The following is a 26,879-nucleotide window of genomic DNA, read 5'->3' on the forward strand; positions in this document are numbered from 1 at the left end:
GATTGTACATGTATAATCTATATTAGATTACTTGCTATCAAGGGGAGGAGGAAGGAAAGGAGAGAGGGAGGCAAAAAAAAGAAAACAAGATCTTTCAAAAAATTAATGTTAAGAGGAAAAAAATTAAAAAATATGCTTCCATCTGCATTCAGAACTCATCAGTTCTTTTTCTAGAGGTAGAGAGCATTTTTTCCTCATAAGTCCTTTATTACTATCTTGGATTACTGCACTGCTGAGAAGAGAGATTGGTTAAAAGAATTATATAAAAGCAAACAGAGTAGCATAGTTCAACAAATATACATTCAACATCAGCATTTCCATTTTATCAGATTACTGTTGGAAAGTTTTACTATTTGACAAAAACACCAAAGCATAGTGGAAAATAATCTGAAAAAAAAATTAGATTTAAATCAGCATCTCATACAATAGAATCTCCACATAGATATGAAACCTAGATATAAAAGGTAACATAAATAAATTAAAAGGTCCAACAATTCTGGAAAGTATTTTGAAACTATGTCCAAATAGCTAAACAGGTCATATCCTTTTATACAGCAATACCACAAAGTCTGACCTAAAGAGATCAAAGAAAGAGAAAAATGACTTCTGTGTGGGGGCAAAGAACTGTAAACTAAGATGATGTTCATTAATTGGGGTTTAAGTGGAACAGTAGCTAAAGTGCCAGGTCTGGAGTCAGGAAGACTCATTTTCTGAGGTTCAAATCCGTCCTCTGAGACTTACTAACTTGTGTGACCCTCTGCAAGTCACTCAACTCTGTTTGCTTTAGTTTTTTCAACTTTAAAAATGAGCGGGAGAAGAAAATGCCACACCAATATCCTTGCCAAGAAAACCCATTGGGGTCACAAAAAGTCAAACATAACAGAAATAACTGAACAACAAAATATGAATGTAATATAACATTACTATGTTGTCAGAAATGATGGAGCAAGTTTCAGAAAAATCTGATAAACACTTGTAAAAACTAATGCAAAGTGAAGTAAGTAGAACCAGGATCACTATTTATATAATAACAAGAATAATGAAAGATACTCAACTAAGAAAGAAAAGTTAGGAACTCTGATAAACACAATGATCAACCAAAATTCCAAAAGACTCATGATAAAACAAGTGATCCACTTACAGAAAGAGCTGGTGACTTAAAGTAGTATGAAGCATCTTTTATTTTTTTTGGGGGGGGAGTACTAGGAGTGGCTATTATGGTAATTTGCTTTGCATAACTATATACTTACAACAGATTTTGTTTTTCTTGCCATTCCAATGGACTGGGGGGGGGGAAAGGATTTATGGAGAAAATTTTAAAAAATCAAAGAAGAGGGCGGCTAGGTGGCATAATGGATAAAGCACCGGCCCTGGAGTCAGGAGTATCTGGGTTCAAATCCGATCTCAGACACTTAATAATTACCTAGCTGTGTGGCCTTGGGCAGGCCACTTAACCCCATTGCCTTGCAAAAACCTAAAAATAAAATCAAAGAAGGAAAAATTTACTTTTGGAAGGAATGGGTAAGGAAAATTCAAGTCTTAATAAATGAAAGTAAGGATAACAAAAGTTTATAGAAAATAGAAAGGTTTTAGCACAAATTTAACATACTAAAAAAGTAGATGGAAACAAATTAATAGGGGGAAAATCTTTGCAACAATTTTCTGATAGAGGTCTCATACACACACACACACACACACACACACCACACACATATAAAAATTGGGGGGGGGATTTTTGCAAGGCACTTGCCCAAGGTCACATAGCTAAATAAGTATTAAGCATCTGAGGGTGGATTTGAACTCAGGTCCTCCAGACTACAGTGCTCTATTTACTGTGCAACCTAGCTGCCCCATGTTCAAGATATACAAGAAATTGATTCAAATATTTAAAAGAGCACCCCTCAAATAATCTAAGGATATAAACACAAAGTTTTCAAAGGAAGAAATCCAACCTATCAACAAATACATTTAAAAATTTGAACTATTAAAGAAATACAAATTAAATTTAGCAACTTTGAGATTTTGCCTATCATACTAGAATGACAAAGATGTCAAAAGACAAAGATGAAAAAATATTGAGCAAGTTGAGGGAAAATAGGCACCCTGCTTGATATACTGTCAGAGGAGCATTGGTCCAGCCATTCTGGAAAGCAATTTGGAATTAGATCTTGTCCCCAAAGCTATAAATTTTGCATTATCTTTTCACCCAGTATTGCCACTCCAAGACCTATTCCTCAAAAGAAACCAAAGAAAGAATAAAGAGGATCTATATATATACAAAAATATTCATAGTAGTTCTTTTCATGGTTGTCAAAAATTACAAGCTAAAGGATTCTCCTTTTATTGGGAAATGGTTAAAACAAATTGTGGAATATGAAAATAACAAGATATTATGACAGAAGAAATGATAAAATGGAAACTTCAGACTGGCAGTACAGATCAAAGCAAGCAGACCCATGAGAATCGATACACTAACAGCATAATAACGAAAAAACAACTGACTTTACAATTCTGATCAATGCAAAAGTTAAACCAAGAGTCCAAAAGGATGAAGATGAAATATTCCACTACCCAGAGGTCATTAATTTAAAATGCATAAAGAAACATACATTTTTGGACAAGAGCAAGAAACCCAGACTATACATATATAACATATATTTATATAATATATAATATATAGAGAGATTTGACTGTTAGAATTCAGATGTCAGTAAACTAAGTATATAATATATAAATTTAGTTTTTGCTTTTTATTTTGCTCATTGTGGAGAGAACAGATATATAAAGGATAGATTATTGAAAAAGCAAGGGGGGGCAGCTAGGTGGCGTAGCGGATAGAGCACCAGCCCTGGAGTCAGGAGTACCTGAGTTCAAATGTGACCTCAGACACTTAATAATTACCTAGCTGTGTGGCCTTGGGCAAGCCACTTAACCCCATTGCCTTGCAAAAACTAAAAAGAAAGGGGAGGGCTTCTTTGGAGAGACATTATATATATATGATGACAGAGTGATATCAAATAAAGAGAAATGAAAGAAAAGAACATCAATTAAACATTTAAAAATAGAAAACATAAGTAAATTCAGAATGGGAGTCCAAAATGCAGAGCAATTACAAATTCATATACAATCCTCTTTTCTGTACTTATTTGTATATTTGAATGTTCATGTTTAAATGTTTTAAAAATGGTTTTATGGGTTCAAGACTTTAGAATTCTGATCAATTCAATGATCAACTATGATTTTTGAGGACTGAACTGATGAAGCATACTATCTACCTCCTGGCAAAAAAAAGTGATTAGCTTAAAATACAGAAAAAGAAATAACTTTTTTGATATGATCAATGTTCTGAGTATGTGCTATTTGTTATAATAGTTTTCTTTTACTTTTAAAATGTTCAGTTTTTATGCTCAAAAGGCAATAAAAATGTGCATAAGCTTTGATCCAGCAATACCACCACTAGGTCCAAAGATATGTGTATCATGAGATAAAGAGCAGATAGGAGGATGAAAGTGCAGTATGAGAAAAGGAAAAGTAAGCCAGTGTGGTTGTGTTGTGGAAGATTCAGACAGAAATTGAGAGTTGCAGACTAAAGTTTTCTTCTCCTAGAAAAATGAGAGAGAGAGAGAGATAGAGAGAGAGAGAGAGAGAGAGAGAGAGAGAGAGAGAGAGAGAGAGAGAGAGAGAGAGAGAGGTTGAGATTCTTGCAGGGCTAAGACAGAGACAAGAAAAAGGGGGGAGGGGTGCTTCTTCTTAAATGCACTACTATAGTAGATTGGACTAGCACTTGGCTCAGGTATTCTCCAACAGGAAAGCTATACACTGGTCCTTCCTGTCCCAAGATGCGTGATCTCTAAGTACAACATAACATTTCCTGTCCCACCAGCATAAGCTTGACTCATCAATGGGCAAAGGCAGATAGCTGAAAACCAAAAGCTGGGGTAAGGGAGAAGTTGTAGGAAAGGTGAACAATCCAAGGTCACTCCCATCCTGGAATGGAGTCACTTTGAACAACAGAATTCTCCAAATAGGCTACAACATCTTCCCTGCATCAGCTGGACCAAAACACTGAGAGTTGGGGGAGGGTGGTAGGAAAAAGTGCAGGTTATGGAGATCTTTAAATGCCAAACAGCAGTGTTATTTGATCCTATATGGAATATGAATAAATTGAAGATTATTGGTATAGTCAAACCTGATGATTAGAGTGAGGAGAAACTTGAGGCAGAGAAATTAAACTAAATTAACAAGGCTATTGCAATAGTTTAGAGCCAAAGGTGATGAGGGCCTAAACTAGAGTCATGGCTGTATAAGTGGAAAAAAGAGCAAATATTTAATACATGTGGTAGAGATATAAATAAGATTTACAAGTGATTGGTTATATGGGTAGAGACTGAGGAATAAAGGTATCAAGTCAAAGATAACAACTGAAAGATGTTAGTGTTTTTATTAAGATGTCAATATGGTAAATTTTAGTCACAGCGAGGGATCAATTTTGAGTTAGAGCAATGTGCCATAATATAGAGAACATTATATTGCTGTCTAACCACAATCTGCCATAACAACCATGCTTAAAAATAAACTCTCACTAGATCCTATGATCTCTACAAGCTAGCTGTAATATGCCAAAACTCCTGTTCTTCATAAAACTCTTTGAAGAAAAGAAATGTATATAGCCATTATACTCTGCCTCTACTTCCACTGCACTCCCCTCCTCCTCTAAACTCTCTGCATTGGGCTAGGACTTTATCATTCAACTACAACTGTTATTTCTAGTTACTAAGAATTAACCCAGGGGGTCAGCAAATTCAGCCCATTACTTTTGTAATGTCCTGCAAGCTAAAAATTATCTCTGCATTTTAAAAATACAATAAAACTGTTTTTAAAAACATAAAAATACATTGTTAGTTCACAGACTATACAAAACAGAGCCTTGGGAGCCTAAGTTTACTGATCTCTGAATTCTCAAAGTTAAATCTTTCTCAATCTTCATTGTTCCTCTTTCTGCTGTATTTGAGACTGGAGACCATCTTGCACTGCCTACTCTACTCTTTCATTGTGCTGGGTTTTTGTGACTTCTCTCTCTAGACCCTCTTCCTCTTACCTTACAGCTCCTTCTGTGTCCATTTTGCAGGAATTATCAAGGACATCAAATCTAGTACCTATAATTTTATCCTGAGGCTCTCTCTCCCCTTTTCCCTTTAAATTCTCTCTGATTAGTCAATTGTCACCTAAGAAGAATCTAGCCCTGAGGAGACTAAGTAGAGGTATAAGAATGGTAAACAATGAGCCTGGAGGAGAGAAGGTGAAATAAGTAAAATGGGGGTAGGTAAGAATAAGGAGTCCAATGAAGGTTCTACATTTTGGAGAATTGGGTGAGGCAAACATACAGAAGAAAAAGCTGGGAACTCTAAATCTACTCTCTACTGACTTTGGAATTTAGTGGTTTAATTATCTACACCAAGAAATACCTTATCCCATTAGTAAGATGAATCAATACTTAGGGAAAGATTCATTCATTTAATTTGACTAAAAGAAAAACATGTATATACTTAATTTTTTTAGGTGGTTTTTTTTTTTTGCAAGGCAAATGGGGTTAAGTGGCTTGCCCAAGGCCACACAGCTAGGTAATTATCAAGTGTCTGAGACCGGATTTGAACCCAGGTACTCCTGACTCCAGGGCTGGTGCTCTATCCACTGCACCACCTAGCTGCCTGCCCCCATGTATATACTTATAGAGTGCCTTATACTAACTACTAATTTCTGTGGGAGTAGAACGCCAAACCAGCAACCAAGACATAGCTCTATAATGACTTTTTAACAGTGTCCCTCATCTCTACAACTCTATACCTCAAAACCCCTTGATATAATCCACCTTTATTCTACCCTTTAATGAAGAAGTAACCCATTATTTCACCAAGGGCTCTACTTCTATCCTTTATCCCACCCTAGCCCATCTTTTCCTGCAGATTAGACCCACAAACATCACAACTATTAGAATTTTTCACTCTGACAAATTACATTCCTTGAAGCCTATAACCCAGAGAGAGCACAGGTCCCTCTCAGTCTTAAAAATCCTTACCTGACTTAATGAACTTCTTAAATTAATATCCTATAATTTTTCTCCTTTAGTTTAATAAAAGTTGCTTAACCTATTGCCTCAACTTCTCCTCTCACACAAAATCAGTCTGGCTTCCTTCATCATCACTGAATTTAAATTGCTCTTCAAAGTTACCAGTGACCTCCTAATTGCCCAATCAAATGATCTTTTCACCAGCCTTCATCCTTTTTTGACATCTCTGTACTATTTGGGACTGCAAATCACCCTACCTTGTTAGATTTTTTTCCTTCTCCAGTTTCCCACAATTTTTATGTCTTGGTTCTCCTTCCCCCTCTCCAGTTGCTCCTTTTCAGCCTCTACTGCTAGATCATCAGCTCTAGGCTCTCTTTTCCTCTTTCTGTAAATCATGAGCTCTCAGGTGATTCATCTCCATGCAGATAATTGAGTTTTACAACCTGGCTCAAGTCTCCTTTCCAGACTTATGACACATTTTTATCCGTAGTGCAGGCTCTTTCATCCAAACTCCTGCATGCTTTTCCTCAGACAGAGAACACTCACTCTCCCCATTCATGACTTTGCACAGGCTTTCCCTACCGGGAATGCACTCCTTATTCATCTCAACCTCTCAAAAATTCTTGGTTTCCCTCTCAAAGCTCAAATTTAGTACTGCTTCTCATGAGGTCTTCCCTGATATCCCCAGAAGCTAGTCTTCCCCAGAAATTATCCTGATTAATTTATATACACTTATCTGTGTACATGATTTTTTTCCTTAAGTTCCTTTGAGACAGGGGCTATTTCACATTTGTTTTTGTTTTCCACTGCTTAACAAAGGCCCCTGGTATTTGGTAAGCATTTAATATACTTATTGATTACAACATGGAAACAATGTAAAGACTGACAAATTGCTTTCTGTGGGGGTGGGGTGGGGGAGGGAAGTAAGATGGGGGAATTGTAAAACTTAAAATAAATAAAATCTCTAATTAAAAATAAAATATATATGTATTTATTGATTGAATGACTTTGTCAAGACACTTTAGGACATCAACTTCAGCATCCTTATAAACAAAAGCACTATTCTCAATAACCTGTTATGTCCTTCTAGGTTTTTATTTGTATTTTGTATTTCGTATACAAACATTTGTCCTTGAATAAGATAAATTTAACTTAAAATAATCCCCGGAAGCAGCTAGGTGGGGTAGTGGATAGAGCTAACTCCTGGAGTCAGGAGGACCCGAGTTCAAATGTGACTCAAACACTTATCATGTTTCCCTTATGTATAAGATACACTTTAACTTTGGAGTCTGAAATTTGAAAAAACAATGTATTACATAAAGCTACTGAACTCAAGTTTTATTCATCATGAAATCCATACAGCTCCTCATCACTGGCAAAACTCCCATCTATTAGCTTATCCTCATCTGTGTTTGGTGACGAATCACTGTCTTCAGATATTTCTTCATTCCCAGTTCCATCTATAGCGTCTGAAATGACACACTTCTTAAATGACTTCACCACAATTTCAATCCTGATATTATCCCAGTATCTTTTCACCCAGATACAAACTTCTCCTATAGGGGCAGCTAGGTGGTGCAGTGGATAGAGCACCAGCCCTGGAGTCAGGAGTACCTGGGTTCAAATCCGACTTCAGACACTTAATAATCATCTAGCCCTGTGGCCTTGGGCAAGTCACTTAACCCCATTGCCTTGAAAAATCTAAAAACAAACAAACTTGTCCTATAGTCGATTTCATCATTCTTCCTGCTGGTATCAAATTGTCCCCAGAAGACTTCATCCATTGGTTCCATTCATCTCTCATGGCAACTCTGAAGGGTTTGTTAATACTGAAATCAAGTAGTTGGAGCTGGGATGTCAAGTCTCCAGGTGTGACAGCAAGTTTTGTATTTTTGCTCTGCAGTAATCTTCTTTGTGGTTGTTGTTATGTGTGCCCTGAACTGATTAAGTACCAATAGGGTAGGTTTGCATAAAAACCTACCTGATCTGCTCTAAATTTTCTCAAACCAGATTTTCATCCCATCCTGATCAATACAACCCTTCTCATGAACAAGGACAATCGGTACTTGAGGAATGTTTTCTTTTGGCATTGTTTTGTGTCTGAAAATCAATATAGGAGACAGCTTGATTCCATCAGCACAACAAGCTAGAGCAACTGTATAATTGCTCTTTTCAAGTCCACTTGTCTTCACAACTACAGTTTTCACCCCCTTCTTATCAACAATCTGAAATTCAAGGACCTCCGGCTCATAGCTTTCAAGCAACTTTTGGGCAAGTCTGGTGTATGGACACATGCTCAGTCTGTTACGTTTCAGGACCCTGAAGCACCAATTGTATCTCCTTTAAAATCAGTCACTTCTTTTTCATCAGCAATTCTTCCTGCCTCCTGCTGAACCATCTTTGTGGACACAGGAATTCCACTTGCCCTTTCTCTTCAATCCCATCTCTTCAACTCATTTTGCTGACTTGCTTGCTTCTCATTGCCTTCTTCTGCTCTGGCATTTTCAGTAAGGTTTCTTCTTGCCCTAGTCAGTCTCAGATTGTTTTCTCAGTTGGAGGAGGATCAGACTTAACTTCAGCAGCATGATTATCCATTCATTTTTGCAAATTGGATCACTTTGAACTTGAATACAGCACTGTACGAAAATCTTTTCTGGGCAAAATTTGGCAAATTGTAACCTAATGTACCAGCAGTAATAAATGCAAAACAATAAGCACAAAAACAAGTGGCAAATGTAAGTAAAAAAAATCTACAATGAGTACAAAAACAAGCTCAAAAGAGCAGGAAATGCAGCAGAGGTAAAAAAAAAATCTACAACCACTGTATAAAATGTTCCCAGTTTTTAGACTGCCAAATTTTTTTGAAAAAGGATATATCTCATAAATGGGGAAACACAGTAATAATTAATTAGTTGTATGACCTTGGGCAAGTCACAACCCCTCAACCAAATTGCCTAGCAAAAAACAAAAATAGTAAAATAACTCCCCCTAAAAATAAATAAATGATTTTCTTTAAAAGAAAGTCTTTTTCCTTTTTACTTAGGCAAATTATATAAAACACTGACTTCAATTTGGACAATGCAGTACTGTTCTTCCAAATTAACAAATTTCAAAATAAAAATTATGGTTATTTTAACATTTAATTAATTGCATTTTCTTTATTCTGAGGAGTCTTAATTTTTCCTTCAATCACAAAATTATCATACAAACTCCTTAGTTTGGCATCTACCTACTACCTATCATTTCAAGCCTCTTTCTTACATTAAACCCCATTGTATTTCCTTTCTTCTAGCTAGACTAGCCACTAGTCTTCTCTTAGATCTCTACCAGCTAACTACTTTGTGTTTTCAATAGACTGTCTTCCATGACTAATAAATACTTTTTTCTCTTTTCTGCATATTAAAACCATTCTTTTCCTTCAAGTCTTACCTTAGGTACATACCCTTCCCTCTAAGAAGCTTTCTGGATTCTAGCCTACCCGGCACAGCTCACACATATACAAACACAGCAACATGTTCTCTCTGGCCTCAGATTTTCTAAGGAGTCAGTTTCCTTTATATTTATATGTATTATTTATTATCTTTATAGACTGAAAGTTCCTTGACAGAAGGGACTATATCATTTTTCACTGTTGTAATCCCAACAACCTAAGTAACTCCTTGCATTGAAAAGTAAAATTATTTTCAGGCATGTTGTTTAGATACTGTCTCAGAGAATTCTATTGGAAGTCTCTAATCTCTTCCATGAACACAAGAAGCCAGCATTTATGAACAACTGTGTCACAATGACCCTTGAATAGCATTTGTCCTTTGCTTTCTGATACTAAAAGAAATCAAGTTTAAAAAGGGCAGACAATTAAAAATAGCATAACCCTATATAAAAATGTTATAGTTTTCATAATGCTTTTGCATTTAGTATGTTTTTGCATTTAATACTGAAGTCTTCAAGTTAAGTAGAGCAGATATTTAGAATTTTCATGTTACATATATGTATATATATATATAATTCTATATAGATATAGTATTCTCAAGTTATAGATGAGATCATAACTCAAAGAGGTTACCCAAATGTTCCCAGATAATGAAGTCCCGGAGAACTGGAAGTTGTTAAATTTAGTTTCTCATTCCCTGTCCAGTGCTACTCCTGAAAATCTAATGTTACTGTCTGAGTTGGGGTAGAGCTATTCATTTAGAAATGAATATGATGTAGAAACAAAAACCATCAATAAACATAAAAAATTTTAAACTTCCATCAATTGAAGATAGTAATTAACAAAGAAAACATAGCTTCTTTACACTTAAAAAAGTTATTCTCCATTCCTGGACTTCAAGAAAGTCACTGATTAAAAAAAATCACTACATATACTTCAAAATAGGTACACTTTTTGTATTAGCACTTTTTGTGATATTAAAGAATTGGAAACAAAGTAGATGCCCATCAAATGGCTAAACAAATTGTGGCACATGAATGTAATGAAATATTACTGTGTTTTAAGAAATTATGCATACAATATATAGAGAATCATGGGTGGGCAGCCAGGTGGCACAGTGGATAGATAGAGCACTGGCCCTGGAGTCTGGAGTACCTGAGTTCAAATCTGACCTCAGACACTTAATAATTACCTAGCTGTATGGCCTTGGGCAAGCCACTTAACCCCATTGCCTTGCAAATAATAATAATAATATAATAATAATAATATTTTTAAAAGGGGAATAATGAAAGATCTGTACGAACACAAGCAGAGTTAAGAGCCAAGAAAACAACATATATCAATGATTACAACAATATAAATACAAAGAACCACAGACAAAAAAGCAGAAGTAAATGTAACAAAATTATAAAGTACCAAGAATGACTCAAAATGAAGAGAGAAATTTATGTCCCTTCATAGAGGTGGGAGATCCACCAGTTGCTATAATGTTATATGGGTTTTCTGACTTTTTCAACATATCAACCAGTTGTACTGTCTTTTTTAAAAAATACTTTACTATATAGGATGGACTCTCTGGGAGGGGGGAAGGGATATCATTAGAAAAAAGAATTTCCCCCCAAAAATTGTTTTGATGTTGTCAGGGGTTGTTGCCAGTTTAAGACTGAGAGGTCTTGAATTGAATGGTGAAAGAATTCACACAGTCCTGGGATTTTAAAAACTGCTCAGGATTTATTATGCAGGTCTACAAAATATACAGATTTGTTTCTCCACTTGGTGAAGCAGTAAGCACTATGAGTTCAGGCTAGGCAATGTTTGAAAGAGAGAGAGAGTTGGTTCAGTCCAGTCACATGGCATAGGGGTCCAGGGTTCTACAGAAAGAGAGAGATAGAGAGCTATCCTTGCAAGGCAAAGGCAGGGTAAAGAAGAGAGGGGGAAAAAAGAGAAAAGAAAGAGACAAAAAAGCAAAAAAAAAAAAAGCGTTTCTCTTCCGATGACTTAAATGCACTTCTGCAGTGGGTTGGACAAAGGTGGTGGGCACTCCAGGTATTCTCCAATAGGCAAACTACATACTGCTCCTTCCTGTCCCAAAGTGCCTGACCTCCATTATGTCATTTCCTGTCACACCAGTGCAAGCTTGACCCATCAATGGCCAAGGTCAGGTGGACTGGAAGAAGGGGAAGGTGCTAAGGCTACTTCACATTTTAACCATGGAGTCACCAAGAATAACAGAATTCCCCAGATAGAGACAGACAATATTTTTACTTCCACAAAATTTGTTTCTAATCACATCTCCTATATGTCCACAACATCCTGTATTAATGCTATGGGCAAAAATACTGAGTTACTCAATAAAATGTAGTAGATTCTAAGGTCCTTGAAGGAAAGAACTCTTGACAAAAATTACCTATGTGGTATTACCACCTAACACAAAACCTTACAAAAAATAGGTGCTTAACAAATGCTCTAATTGAAATGAAGTGTCTGATTAATAACAGTGCCAAGTTATGCAGTGCTTTTGGTCAAAGGCATAACCGTGCTCAACAAAATCTCCTTTTATTCAGTCTTATGACAATATCTCATAAATACCTTCTGTGATATAGCTAATTTTAGTGACAAAATGCCAGGTCTCCCATGACTAGGAATAGAGAAGGCCCCTTAGCACAACTTCTTAACTGTCTCGGGAACCCAAGAGCAAGTCTATACTGACTTCTGTCTGAAACAGTAAGGGTTCTACTGAGAAATAATAACCCTTCAAAGAATTGTATCCACAGCATCAATCCTAACCCAAACTCTATCCCTAGTTCACCTCAAGAAAAATAAGAGGAAAACCCTCTTACCTACAAAACATGACTAGCAAAGATTTTAGGAACAGTCTTATAACTTGACCCAAGCTGGAAAAGTCTTAAAAGTCATCACCTACAATGGGCAAAAATACTTAAGGTTTTGGTCCTGAAAAATACAATATGGTCACTTCAGCTCCCTTTTTCTATAAGAAAAGATCTTTTCAAGTGTCATTTCTCAATAGGAGCTATTCCAGAAAGAGAAAAATAATACACAGATGCCCTAAATACAATGACACCCCTTGAATCTACTTAAAACCTTACAAACTACAAGAAAAAATTCTTATTTCCACTCAATAATGCGGTTGTAGGCAAGAGCAACAGAATTATCCTACCAAAGTAAAAATTTGTAGCTACTAGTACTATGCTAATACAATAAAAGCAATCATTAAAGACAAATGCAAATTAAAGAAAATTTCAATTTGATCTATTTGAAAGGATTCTTTCAAACTACAGAATGGGAAATTTAATACTCTCTAAAACTACATTTTCTTATCAGAATCACAGAAGTTTGTGGTCCATGCCATGAAAACAATATAATTTCTACTAACTGCAAGTATATCCCAAGACTCTATCAGGTCTTCTTTCTTTCTCTTTTCTCTATATACTCACTTGATGACCTTATCCATTTTTATGGTACGAATGTCAACTCTAAGAAGATGATTCCCAGATCTATATATCAAGTGCAAGTTTTCCTAAGTTCCAAACCTCCCCACAACTCAACCCCTTTAGGAAATTTCTTTATTACTGCCAAGTGAATCACCTTTCTTCCAAAATCACCCAAATTCAAAAATCCCATGTCAATCTCAATTTACTTACTCAACATAGCCAACTAGCTGACAAATCTTATCATTTCAATCTCTGTAACATCCTGAATGTTCTCTTACATATTCACTGACCTCCTCATCAGCTTTTACCTATATTACATTACAACATTCTCTTATTTGATGTCCCTACCTCTCAAGCCCCCTTTCCACTACAATCTATCTTCCACAGAGCCACAAATGTAGTTTTCTTAAAGAGTAAAGGTGATGTTACCCCTTCCTATTCAAAAAATCTCAAGGGCTCTTTTTGTAATTTGTAGGATCAAATAATCAAAAATTAAACATCCTCTAAGGTGCTAAATACTATGCTAATCACTGGAGATAACACAAATATTCAAAAACAGTCCCTGGCTCTCAAGGAGCTCATAATCTAAAAGGAGACAATATACAAATATATTCAAACAAGCTATATACAGTATAAATTAAAAATGATCAACAGAGGGAAGGCACTAGAATTAGATAGGCTTCCTGTGAAAGGTAGAATTTTAGCTGAGATTTCTAGGATGTCCAGAAAGCCAGAAATTATTGATGAGGAGGGAAAAAGTTTTAGGCAGAGAGGAGAGTCAGAAAAACTATCCAGTTTCAGGTGATGGAGCATTTTGTTCTTGGAACAGCAAGGAAGTCACCAAGTATTTGATGCTGTGTGAAGTGAAATCCTGGACAGGGAGTATGAGAAGGGGCAGACTAAAAGTGGCTTTCAATATCAAATAGAGGATATTTGATCCTAGAGATAATGGAGTAGAGAGGCTAGCACTGTCTGGCAAGCTTTTAGGAAGATCACTTTGACAACAGAGAACAACTCAATTGGATAACTGCTTATGACTTCACCCTTTCCTACCTTTCTAGCCTTCTAACATGACTTTTCTTCTATGATCTAGTCTTAATGGTCATCATATACTCCATCTTTCCTCTGCTTTTACCTCTATTGCCCTAAATGCCTGGAAACATACTCCTTTCTTATCTCTCACCCCTTGGAACTCCTAATCTTCTCAAGTCTCAGCTGAAGAGGTACCTTCTAACATACATAGACAAACACACAATACACATAAATATACAGTTTCCCTATTAGAATGAAAATCTCTCGAAGGCCGGAACTGTTTTAACTTTTGTCTTTGTATCTCCTTGTGCTTAATTAACACTGTATCTGGCACAAAGTAAGCTCTTAATAAATGCTTACTGATGGACTCCCCCATAATTAATTTCTGGAAACCAGGGCATAATGTAGACATATTTCTCTATGGGGAAAAAATACAAATTAAGGTTTAATTTCTGATTAAGAGCTGAGCATCAAAATTAATCCTAAGTATGGCAATGAAGATGCTGGCTCTTCTGGCGTTTAACTTAGAGTTTAAAGATCAACAGTTTGAAAAAATCTTAAGGATCATGTTGTGTGGTCCCTTTTACTTAATATAAGTAAAATGAGGCCTTAAAGAGCAAAAAGTATTCTAATATCATATCATATAGAGTACTTACTGTACAGAGTTAAACACAAGATTCCTAGAATACTCTACTAGAGATTTTTTCAGTTGGTATTATTCTCTCTCTCTCTCTCTCTCTCTCTCTCTCTCTCTCTATATATATATATATATATATATATATATATATATACACACACATATATGTCTATATGTATGTGTATGTATAAAATGCACACTACACCTAGTCATCCAACCAATTACAAATACATCTAACTTCACTATCTTTTTGCCCACATCCCCTCTCCCGATTACACTTATCCCCTGCAATCTGGATAATTTACAAAAAAGTTTTTGACCTTCTCTCTATACTAGAGAACTCTGAATTATTATGGCATTAAAAGATGAAAGATGTTGAAATCATTCAATACTATAAATATATTTTATGCATTTCTGACTATAAATTTTTTCCTGTGTCATCTACTGGTCTTTGAGGTTCTGCAACCCAAAATTCCCATTTAATTTCTTATACAGATCCAGATCCACAAAACTAGATGGGGAAAGTCAATAGGTGGAAGGAATAACCATATTTTAAAAGCATGAGAGATTCTCTCACTATTTTGCTAAAATTCTACATGAGTAGGACCTGAATTAGATTAGGATTATTTCCAAAGGTTTTTTCAGCTATACAAGTCTGACTTAGAATGTTAATATTATTACAGGGTCACATAGCTATTAAATAAAAAGAATTATAGACTTAGAACCAAAAGGAATTCTGGATCCCTAAATTTGTTTTAAAAAATATTTTGATGTTTGTATTTCAATATAATTTATTTTTCTTCCTAATTTATGTATTTTATGCATTTAAAAATATTCTTATAAAGAGTCAAGAAGTTTCACCAGACTGCAAAAGGGATCCAGTGACACAAACCAGGGAAAGAATCATTGCTTAAAGGTCACTGAGTCCCCCCATTACTTGCCCAAATTTACCTATATTAACTGTCAGATTTTGAGCAAGTTCAATGATCCTTCTACTATACTACACTAGAGTACTACTTTTATGATTCAATTCACAAACATTTATTAAATACTATCGTATATGATACTGTGCTAGACACTGGGGATATAAAGAAAAAAATGTCTTTAGAATACATTCAAGAAGCATACACATGGAGGCATTATATGTCCAATTAATGTAAAGGAAATGAACACAAAGTCTTGAAAGGGGAAAAAAATTTAAATTAATTTATACAAAGAATTTATTTGATCTACAGAGTCACAGAATGATCTCATCATTTTCCATACAAGTAGAATTATGTCCAAACAAAGTATGATCTAGAATCCAGGACTCCTAATTCTTAGGCCATTATACAATGAAAGTCTAATAAATTTAATTCAAAACACATTTATGAAGGACCTACTGTGTGAAAAACACCATGCAGAAAAACACACACAAAAAAAATGAACAATTCTTGTCTTCCCAAAGTTTACTGAGGGATACTAAAGCATACAACATGTAGATTAAGGAAATACAAAATAATAAATATTGAGAGGGAGATAACATGAACAATCTGGGGAGAGGGGCATCACAAAAGGCCATACTCAAGAGATGGCATTGGAATCATGCTTTGAAGGAAGCTAGAGATTCTAAAACACAGAAATGAGTTCAATATTCATTTTAAGCACAGGAGACAACCTGTACAATGACAAGGAAATGTGAAGTAGAATTTTATATTTAGGCAAGAGTAAATAGGTCGAATTTAAACTTTACAGAGGAGTTTTTATCTTAGAGACCAACAAAGAACCACCAAAGATTTTTAAGTTAGAGGGCAATATTTCCCTTTTGTCTTAATATACTGTTTCTAGCAAAGTGACTATCAAAAGTGCTTAATAACTGCTTGCTGACAGACTGAAGACTAACAGGATCACAAATGTGTTTTAGGAACATTAATTTAGGAGCTGTATGTAGGATGCTCTGGAGAGGGAAGTTGCTGAAAACAGGAAGATCAACTGAAATAGTCCAAGTGAATGATGAGTGCATCAACCAAGGTAGAAGCAATATAAGCTATGATGTGGAGGTTGAACAGTTAAGACCTGGCAACTGAATAGATACTGGGAATAAAGGGCAGATAGAAAAGAAACTTGTAAAAACAGAGGGGGGAAAAATCCATGTATATGTAGTTTTTGTTGTAGCAACAATCAGGAAACAAAATAAGTACATTACAATTATTTAAGTGAATTTTATTACCATAAAAATGATGAATATGAGGGATTTGGATAAATGTAGAAATACTTCTAAGATCATATGTTCAGTGGAAAACAGAACCAGGAGAATATTTTCATGATATACATACAGAATAGAAAAAATCTTTAAGACCTCAGAATTCCAACCAAGGCAGAACAACCATGAATTGAAAGACTGATGAAGATTACACCTTCTATTTCTTGGTAAAGAGGTGACAGACTAAATTAATGATCTCTAAAGTGGGCACCAGGAACCCCAAAAGGACTAAGGCCTAGGCAGAAGGTGAAGTACAATACATCAATAGGATGGAAAGACAGTCTGCATCCCACACTCACTACCACAGCTAACTGTGGTCCTCATCTACCTAATCTAATCTAACCTAACCTAATCTACCCTTATCCCTCAATACTTGACCACTCTACTCTCTCTACTGTGAATGTACCTTTTTCTGAACCAAGTGCTTGCCCCTTAAAGTAGTTATGATCTAAACTAGTTGCTACCCCAAAAGCTGCATAAATCATCATTTGGGAAAATCCCACTTTTTCTTGGCCCCTTAGAGAAAAGGAACTGTTCTATTATTGTCTCTGGATTTCCAGTGCATATCTGGTACTTAGTAAATTTTTGCTAACAAAATGAACCTTCAAAGGAAAAATTTATTGAATTACCTTGGGAAAGTTTGAACTCTTGATCCAGCTATACTCTTAAGATTTTGTCTCATTCCTCTTCTCCCTCTTCACTTCTAAACTCCTTGTAAGAATAGTCTACACTTGCTGCCTCCATTTCCTCAACACCTACTCACTTCCTCAACCCACTACCAATTGTTTGTGCCTATGACTACTAAAACTGCCATCCTGATGATGACTCAGTCTAATTGTCAATGCACAAAATTTCTTTTTAAAAATCGCTTCAGGCATTTAAATTCTCTCTCTCTCATTTTCCAAGTACCAAGTACTTATCTGCATGGGCTACCCTATACACTGCCACCCTTCATTTCATCTTGGTAGGATCATTGCTTTCTTTCAAAAATAAACCCAGGAGTCAATTCCTCCATTAAGCTTTCCATGATCCTCCAATTGTTGGTATTCTATCTTCCCTCAAATTGCATGTTCTCTTTTTTTGCTACATCAAATAGAATGTGTACTTCTCAAAAGGGAGTATTTTATTTTCCCCACACCTAGCACAGTGCCATGCACATAGTAAATGCTTACTGAGCAAAAATTAAAGGGCAGAAATAAAAAATATATAAAAGTAGAACAGGAATTGATAACTGACTAGAATGGAGAAGAAAAAAATCAAAGATAGGTTTCAAGGTAAGAGATTGAAAATAATGGTACTATCATCAGAAACTAGGAAATAGCAGAAGCTTTTAAGATGGTAGGGAGAATTTATTTATCACCGATTATGTGCCAGAAACTGCTAAACAGTTTGGAAATATAATGCTGAGCTTCAGTTTTTGATATGTCAAGGTTAAGGTACCACAGGAAAAAAAAAGGAGAGATATCCAGTTGACATTTAGAAACTTGGGTAAAGAACTTAAAACAAACACAAACACACACACACACACACACACACATTCTATATAGATAATTGATAAAACAAGAAAATCAAAAAGGTCAAACAACAAAGGATAAAATAAAAAGAGGACCTACAGGAAAAAATTTTCTATGATTCTCAAATTTAAGGAGTAGGAGAAAAATGAACCCAGAAAAAAAAGAGATCAAGAAGGAAAGAAAAAAAAGAGAAGGGTATAAAAGTGGCAGTCAACACTGTGGACTACTGCTAAAAAGGCTAAAGACCTGAGAAAAAGCAACTAAACTTGGCAAACAAGAGGCCACTGGCAAATTTGAAGTAAAAAGCAGTTTCAGCATGAGGCAACATTTGATATCATCAGAGATAAAGGGTTGGAAAGGTCTGTAGAGATCATTTCATCTAACTCATTAATTTAACAAATGAGAAAACTGGAGGCCTAAGGAGAGTAAATAATTTGCCATGATTATAGGTGATAGAGATCTGAGCTCAAGTTCTTTTACTCCAAATTCAATGTTCTTTTTACAACAAAATGAGGACATTAAAAAATGAATTTTAACTTGGTAGTTCATCAATGAAGAGGAAAAGAAAAGATGGTGAATTAAGGGAATAACATTGTCAAGGAATATTTCTAATGCTTCTTTCACTCTAAATACTAGAATTTTATGATTCTCAATAAAAATGGAAAGATTATCTGTTAAAAGACATTAAGAGGGAGTAAAATTAGAACACAGGTACCAACCAGAAATAATTTTAAAAAAATTACTGACTTTTTTAGGATACAGAAATAGAAAATCATCTAGTACTGTTGATTATCTAAACATGAATGTATTTTCAGTGTTTCCTAAACTTTCTGAGAATCAATTCATATCTGCTAGATGATAGAATATTATATTGTAAAATTCACCCACTCCTGATTGCCATATACCAGTCTATCAGTAATTAAGCATTTATTAACCACTTACTATGTTATCAGGACCTGTCCTACACATTGGGTTATACAAAAAAGAAGCAAAAGACAACCACTGTTCTCAAGGAAATCACAAACACTATAATACATACTCCATTCAGTTGTCAAAGTGATTTTTCTAAAGTATGGGTCCAACCATTTCACTCTCCTATTCAACTCCAGTGGCTCCCTAGTACCTCTAGGATCAAATGCAAAAATACTATTTTTGGTGTTCAAAGACCTTCATAATTTACTGTCTCCCCATTTTTCCAGTCTTTTTGCACTTTAATCTCTCCAATGACACTGGTCACCTTCGGATTATAACAAATTAACACATTCCATCCCTTCTATGAACATTTTCACTGGCTGCTCCCCATGCCTGGAATGCTCTCTCTTCTCAGCTGTCTCCTGGCTTCCCAAGCTTTTTTTTTTCTTTTAGTTTTAATTTTTGCAAGGCAATGGGGTTAAGTGGTTTGCCCAAAGCCACACAGCTAGGTAATTATTAAGTGTCTGAGAGGCCAAATTTGAACTCAGGTCCTCCTGACTCCAGGGCAGGTGCTCTATCCACTTTGCCACCTAGCTGCCCCACCCAAGTTTCTTTCAAATCCCAACTAAAATCCCATCTTCACCAGGAAGACTTTCCTAATTCAAGTTCCTAATTCTAGTACCTTGCCTCTTTTAGTTATCTCTTATTTATCCTTCTTTCCCCTTATAGATATCACAATGGAAGCAGTGTTGGAGAAGAAATGAGAACAGATTAAAAAAATGTTGCAAAATGGCAGACTCAAGGGGACTTGGTAATAGACTGGATATGAAAGAGAAAAACAGGGAAGAACTGAGGGTGACATCTAGACTGGGCATCTGAGAAACCTAGAGAATAGTGCACGGCAATAGGGGAGTTTGGAAGAGGATAAATTCAGAGGGAAAAGATAGTGAGTTCAGTTTTGGACATGTTGAATTTAAACATGAATTCAAGTGAATTGGAGGGGCGGCTAGGTGGTGCAGTGGACAGAGCACCTGCCCTGGAGTCAGGAGGACCTGAGTTCAAATCTGGCCTCAAACACTTAATAATTACCTAGCTGTATGACCTTGGGCAAACCACTTAACTCCACTGCCTTGCAAAAACCTAAAAAAAAAAGAAAAAAAGGAAAAAAAAGTGAATTGGAAATGTTAGCCTGGAGATCAACAGAGAAAGGTTAGGAAAGGATATATAGATATGAGAATCATCAGCATAGATAACTGAATCCATCAGAGCTAGTAAGAATCATAAAATGAAATAGTATAGTGGCAGAGGATTGAGGACAGATCCCTATGGGACATTATCTACATTTAGGGGGCATGACCTGAGTGAGGATTCAGCAAAGGAGAGCGAGAAGGAGCAGCGTAAGAGGCTGAATGAGAATCATTCATTGTGTATCCCAAAAACCTAGAAAAAAAGATATCAAGGAGTATCAAAGGCTGCAGAGGTCAAAAAAAGTAAAGACTGAGGAAAAAGCCACTGGATTTCACAGTAACAAAATTATTAAACTATGGAGAGTGCAGTTTCCTTGGAATAATGATAAGACTGGAAACAGAATTGTAGAGAGTTAAAAAAGTGAGAGGAGAGCAAAGTGATAGCATCTACTGCAGTCTTCTGAAGAAGTTTAGTCACAAAAAGCAGAAGAGATATAAGACGACTGTTAGTTGGAACAGAAGGCTCAAGAAAGAGCTTTTTGAGGATGAGGGAGGCTTGTAGACAATTGGAAAGGTGGTAGTAGATGGGGAAGAGACTGAAGAGTGAGAGGGTGGAGATCACAGAGAGCTTACTACATGTAAACAAACACAACTCTATTAAAACTTTCTATCAATTTCATTTTACCATGTGGTTATCAGGTGATGCCAGTGGACCACAAGTTTTTGGCAGGTTTGACCAAGCAGAAAGCCTGTAAAGAATCCTCCCTCAATCAGCCAACAGTCTATCTTCTAGAAGTGGGGCTTAGAGCTGAGAGGTTCATCTCCAGAAAGCTAATCAACAGGTGAACTACTTCAGTCACAACTCAGATGACTGTCTCGTAAAGTCAGAGTTGCCATGATTTGTATGAGTACAGGAAGTATTCACATGATGAAATCACAGATCTTTTGAAGCATACACACATAAATATACATGTACTTATGTGTACCGAATTATAGACCAGTAATAAATTACATACTAGTATTATAGTTTTGTATATTGGTATCACATAAGAGTAATAAACCATAAACCAATAATAAACTTGAGTAGATAATTTACACATTACCCATCAAGAACAAATTTATTCCTCACAGAATTGATTCCAACCAATAAAGTATCTCTCAAGAACCTCAAAAGGTACAACAGACTTTACTGTCTATTCAGTAAAGGAAAATAAAATATGTTTATACTTATATAAGAGAATTGCAATGTCCTATAGAACTCACTGAGCACAAAATCAAACAAAAATCTGTAATTTATTCTAGACATTTTAGGTACTTTACATATAATGGTAACCAATTAACAAATAACTAGGCTTCTATCCTTGAAAAAAACAGATTAAGCTTAAATTATGAGATTCTATTTTTTTTAATTAAAAAAGTCCCTCAACAACAATTAAATGTGTATTAATCACAGCAGAATGGTTCAGAGGAACTTTCCTGAGGCTGCATCTAAGTCCACACGACCCAGAAAGTATTTTTAGCAAGTGTTTAATCAATGCTGGTTTTGCACATAGCCTAAATTAAAATAGAAATTGGGTGGCATAAATTTAAAGTAACATAGATACATGGGATTTTTAAAAGCTATTTGATTAATACTTAAAAGATTTAACCACCTAATAGCTTGAGACTTGAAATTATGCTATATCTATGCCAATCCAAACCCAAAATCTGAGCACACTAGAATTATAATGTGAAAATCACATCATTGCTGCTTTTAAGGAAGCATCACACCCCAGATAAAGATTTCAAATTCCATAATGTAATAAACCTACTATCTATACCTCAATATGGCAAGGTCCTGTAAATCACCAACTATCCTCAAAACTAAAATATGATATTTAACATTTGATAAATATTATGCATCTGTATAAAATTCTATGCCAAATAAGCCAAATTATCCCTTCCCATGTATGAAAGCAATATTCCTCTGATATCCCTAATTTTGGGGAGCATACATATTCAAGGATTGATGCAACCATCGGCTTGATTAGAACCAATAGTTTTTATATAATGGAAAATGAGATGGAACAAAAATAACTTTTGGGTAAATAAGAATTCTGTGGCCAAAAATATGGTGCACACACTACATTGAGACTGTGTGCAATGAGAGTTTCTGTAGCAATAGTCAAATATTTGCTTAAATAAAAATGTTTTCCAATCAAAATTTGAGTTTAGTCATTTACTGAATCAAATTAAGGATTTAATTAACATATCTAGCTGCAATGCAACAGGGAGAAATAGGTCAAATAAGAAGTGTATTATGGGCATAGAGTCCCTCTCCCAAAATTCAGTCCTTCCTTTCAGGATATAACTCCATATCAAAGAGAATTTCACAATAATAAAATGCCTGGGTAGGGTTTTTGTTTTGCTGTTTTTCTTCTTGTCTTTAGTTCAACATCATTCATTTGTCCTGAAATCACCCCTTAAAAATTCAGATACGTGAAGAATAACGGATCTTTTTTTGTTGTTGTTCTCTTCCTTATGAAAAATGTTAAAATGCTGTTAAGCCAGGAGTCCTTCAGTTTAAACAGAGGCCCAGGATTTTCTCACAATAACAGTCGAACCATTGCATTAGATCTGCTGGAATGTGCCAAGTCCTTAGGTTCTCTTAGAATAAGTTCTGCTAAAATCCCACAAATTTTTTTTGTGTCTGATACTGGTAGAATACAAGCGTCGTAGACACACAGCCCTACACGTACATACTGTAGGAGTCTCCTACTTTCATTAAGACTTTGGGAGAAATGTGTACAAACACATTTCTTCAGCTTCTCAACTTTATTTTCGGGGGGGGGGGGCACAGCCTCTTAAAAACAATGCCAGTCGCATTCGCCTTTTCCCTAATAGAAGTCACTGAACAAGTATCAGTCTAAGAAGCCGCAGCTTGTGCATCGATGCTCGCAAGTCGCTAAAGAAGCCGATGAAGCTTCAAAACTCAAGCCCGCGTTGCCCGCCGGCCTCCTGGCAATCGGTCCGTACCAAGCCGCACCAACCACGGCCAACCGCGGCGACGCGGGCCCTCGCGGAGGTCCCGGCCCGCCGCCCCGCGCCCCCGGCCCTCTCCCGCGCGGGGCTGGCCCGGCCCTCGGCCTCCGTCCGCGGGGGCCCCGCTGCCCGCTCTGCGTGGCGGAATGGCCCGGCGCTGCCCTGGCACGGGAGGGTGAGCCGCTTACCTTCATAGAGCAGGCGCGTCCTTTGGGGCGGAGGGAGGCCAAGGCGCCCGCGCGTCCCCCTCCCCCCGGCGGGCGCTCAGCGGCCCCCGGGCAGCAGCAGCGGCCACCAGCCCGCCGGCCTCAGCAGCGGGCACCACCTCATACTGCGGGGCTGGCGGCGGCGGCACCGGGCGAGGAGGGGGAGGGGGAGGGCAGGAAGCTGGGCGCCGCTCTGCGCTCGCCCTCCACCCCAACCACCGGTCCTGCGGATACGGGGGGCGGACGCCCCAATAAAGCGTCCTCCGCGGGACGAAAGCCTAGTCCTCTCTGCCCCCCCAAAGCGGCCCCGGGGGCCCGCGAGGCTGCGCGGGGAAGAGCAGGGTGGCAGCGCCAGCAGGGGCAGGAGCGTGAGAGCCAGCCGGAGGAGCCTCAGTCGCCGCCCCGCCCCCCTTCCTCCTCCTCCTCCTCCTCCTCCTCCTCCTCCCTCAAGCTCTCCCCGTCTCCCGGGGCCGCAGCATAGCAACGGAACATGGCGGCTGCGCAAGCGCCTCCCGCTCAGCCGAGGGGAGAGGGCAGGGGGAAGGGGAAGGAGGACAGGCAGAAAGGGGAGGATCTCGCGAGAGGAGGCAGCCCTTAGCCCGACGCGATGCCCGATGTGGGGGAGGAGGGGAGGTTGCGGCAGAGCCGGGAGAACGTGGGGACGCGCAGGTGCGGGGGGCGGGGAGAAGAGCGTCCTGACTCCGCCCCTCACCCTTCGAGCGTGGAGGTGATTGGGCAGATGTTCCGCCTCCGCTTCCCCCAGCCAAGCAGAAAGGAGGTTGCGGGGTAGACCGGGGTGAGACTGTGACTGTAGCCCCGGGACACGTGAGCGGGGCCGGCGCGGCTGCCCGGCCGAGCGTGCGGCCCAAAATAAGAGGCGAAGCAAACAAAAGCCACATTTAAAAAAAAAACGCGCAATTCATTTTTATAACACATGAATCTGGTGTTTTCGTTATGACTGGGCAGCAGCCAACAAGCACATAACGAAAAGTGAAGCAGCGACCAAGGGCTATTCCCTTTAATTTAGGAAAAAATCCGAAATCTTATTGTCTGATCTTGTTACCTCTTTTACTTTGTTTCTTCCTTAAGGATATGATGTCTCTCTCATCACACTCAATTTGGATCAATGTATATCATGGAAATAATGTAAAGACTGGCAGATTGCCTTCTGTGGGCAGAAAGCAAGATTAGGGGAAAAATTGTAAAACTCAAATAAAATCTTTAAGTACAAAAAAAAAAAGAGAAAGTGAAGGAACCAACCAGATCTTGGTGCAACCCATATGGGGAAACTAAGTCCCTGAGAAAGCAAGTTCCTTGCCCCAGATCACAAAGCTACTGCCCTGCTAAGGTCCAGAATTCCAGCTCGGGTCTCCTGACTCCCAAATCCAGGCATTGCCACTCCACCAACCTGCCTCCTCCAACTGACAAATAATCTGACACATTTCCATGGACCACCTGCCCCTGTGAAACTTATGCAAATATAGCGTATTGGGATTTACTATCATCACCAGGGAGTCAAAAAGAGCCCGGTTCGAGTCTCCCCAGCTAGGACCAAAAGCAAGTACCTTCAAGCCCAGCAAGTTTCTAAGACTCTTAAGCGGTAGAAGATAGCTCAACTGCATCAAAAGAACAGTTTCCATAGTGAAAATTTCCTACACTGATAAAACTTTGATCTAAACGAAAAACAAAACCAAAAAGCATCATAGTATTAAATGGTCTGCTCTTGTAGTAAACCGAGAAACTACCTAAGTGCCAAACCAAGGTACCTAAAAAAATATTCAAAGAATGGAAAGGGCTTATTGCATTAGATAGATCCTATATGGAAGATTTGTGTGAACCCATGAATAGGAAATGCCCAAGATAAGATAGTAGACTTATGTGTACCAGTGAAAGGAGCAATCACACTTCTGAGATCATAAATTTATTGAGATTTTTAAATATGATGGGTCTCTTCCATTAAAGTACTAACTACTGTGAGACTTCATCGTAGTCCAGCGATGGCCTTTTGTTCTGAAACTCAGAGTGAGGTTGGTTTTTTTTTTTAAGTTTTTGCAAGGCAATGGGGTTAAGTGACTTGCCCAAGCTAGGTAATTATTAAGTGTCTGAGGTTGGATTTGAACTCAGGTACTCCTGACTCCAGGGTTGGTGCTCTATCCACTGCGCCATCTAGCTGCCCCCAGAGTGAGTTTTGCACAAGGATTTGTAATATAGGTCCCTCAGTCTGTTGTCTGAAGAGAAGACTAGCTAAATTTAAATAGACTCATCATTATAAGGTGGACTAACAAATGATGATTTTTTTCAGTCACAGAGGCTCTCGAAGAGAATCTAATAAAACTTAAGAGAAGTTTTAAGCTATGTCAGTGAGGCACATATCTACCTGAAGGAAATCAATCAGTCTAATAAGCTTTTACTAAGAACCTATTTTTATCACAAACACTGTGGGGATTCAAAAAAAGGTAAAAAACACTCCCTGTTCACAGTTGAATAGAAAAAAAAAAACCATTGTACAAACAATGGAGAAAACTATGTACAAACAAGATCTAGACAGAGTAAATTGGAGATAATCAGTAAAGGGAAGGCAAATGTTATAAAGGAACAGGAGCAGGCAGCTAGATGGCACAATGGATGGAGCACAGGCCCTGGAGTCAGGAGTCAGTAGCCCGTAGCCCAGAGTTCAAAACTGACCTTGGACACTTAATACTTACTTTGCTGTGTGACCTAGGACACGTCACTTAACCCCATTGCCTTGCCAAAAAAAAAAAAAAAAAATGATAGGATTTTATCTGGGACTTGTGGAGAAAGCCAGGGATATCAGAGGGTTAAGATGAGGGAAAATTATTCCAGACAGGTGAAAATGTTCAATCTGGAGATGGAGTTCTTGTCTCAGGAATAGCAAGAAAACCTGTCAGGAAAAGGATGGGGCAAGAGAGTAAGGTGTAAGAACAAGTGTCTATAGACAAGGCGTTGATAGACAAATTAAATTCAACAAACATTATGTTAATCTGTTATTACAGGAAGAACACTGAGCTGAGTGGCGGGGGGGAGTCTTGCTCTCGATTGGGATGTGGGGAGCATTCAAGTTCAGCCTCAGTTTCCTCATCAATAAAATGAAGATGGGGTGGCTAGGTGTCGCAGTGGATAAAGCACCGGCCTGGAGTTCAAATCCAGCCTCAGACACT

At 37.6% G+C, this 26,879-nt stretch overlaps 1 protein-coding gene across 4 annotated transcripts in view; it reads right to left on the reverse strand.

The window, feature by feature from the left end:
- Window positions 1-23,781, reverse strand: part of PTPN4 (protein tyrosine phosphatase non-receptor type 4) — a 255,843-nt gene extending 232,062 nt beyond the window's left edge. For 2 of the 4 annotated variants that reach the window (XM_074214982.1, XM_074214981.1), the window contains exon 1: window positions 23,683-23,780. The gene's annotated coding sequence lies outside the window, so the exon portion shown is untranslated. Of the gene's footprint in view, window positions 1-23,682 lie in introns of all 4 variants that reach the window. The other 2 variants (XM_074214984.1, XM_074214983.1) reach the window with 1 other exon arrangement.
- Window positions 23,782-26,879: the final 3,098 nt, after the last annotated feature.

This window comes from Macrotis lagotis, chromosome 1 (genome assembly GCF_037893015.1).
Source record: "Macrotis lagotis isolate mMagLag1 chromosome 1, bilby.v1.9.chrom.fasta, whole genome shotgun sequence".
Lineage (NCBI taxonomy): Eukaryota > Metazoa > Chordata > Mammalia > Peramelemorphia > Peramelidae > Macrotis > Macrotis lagotis.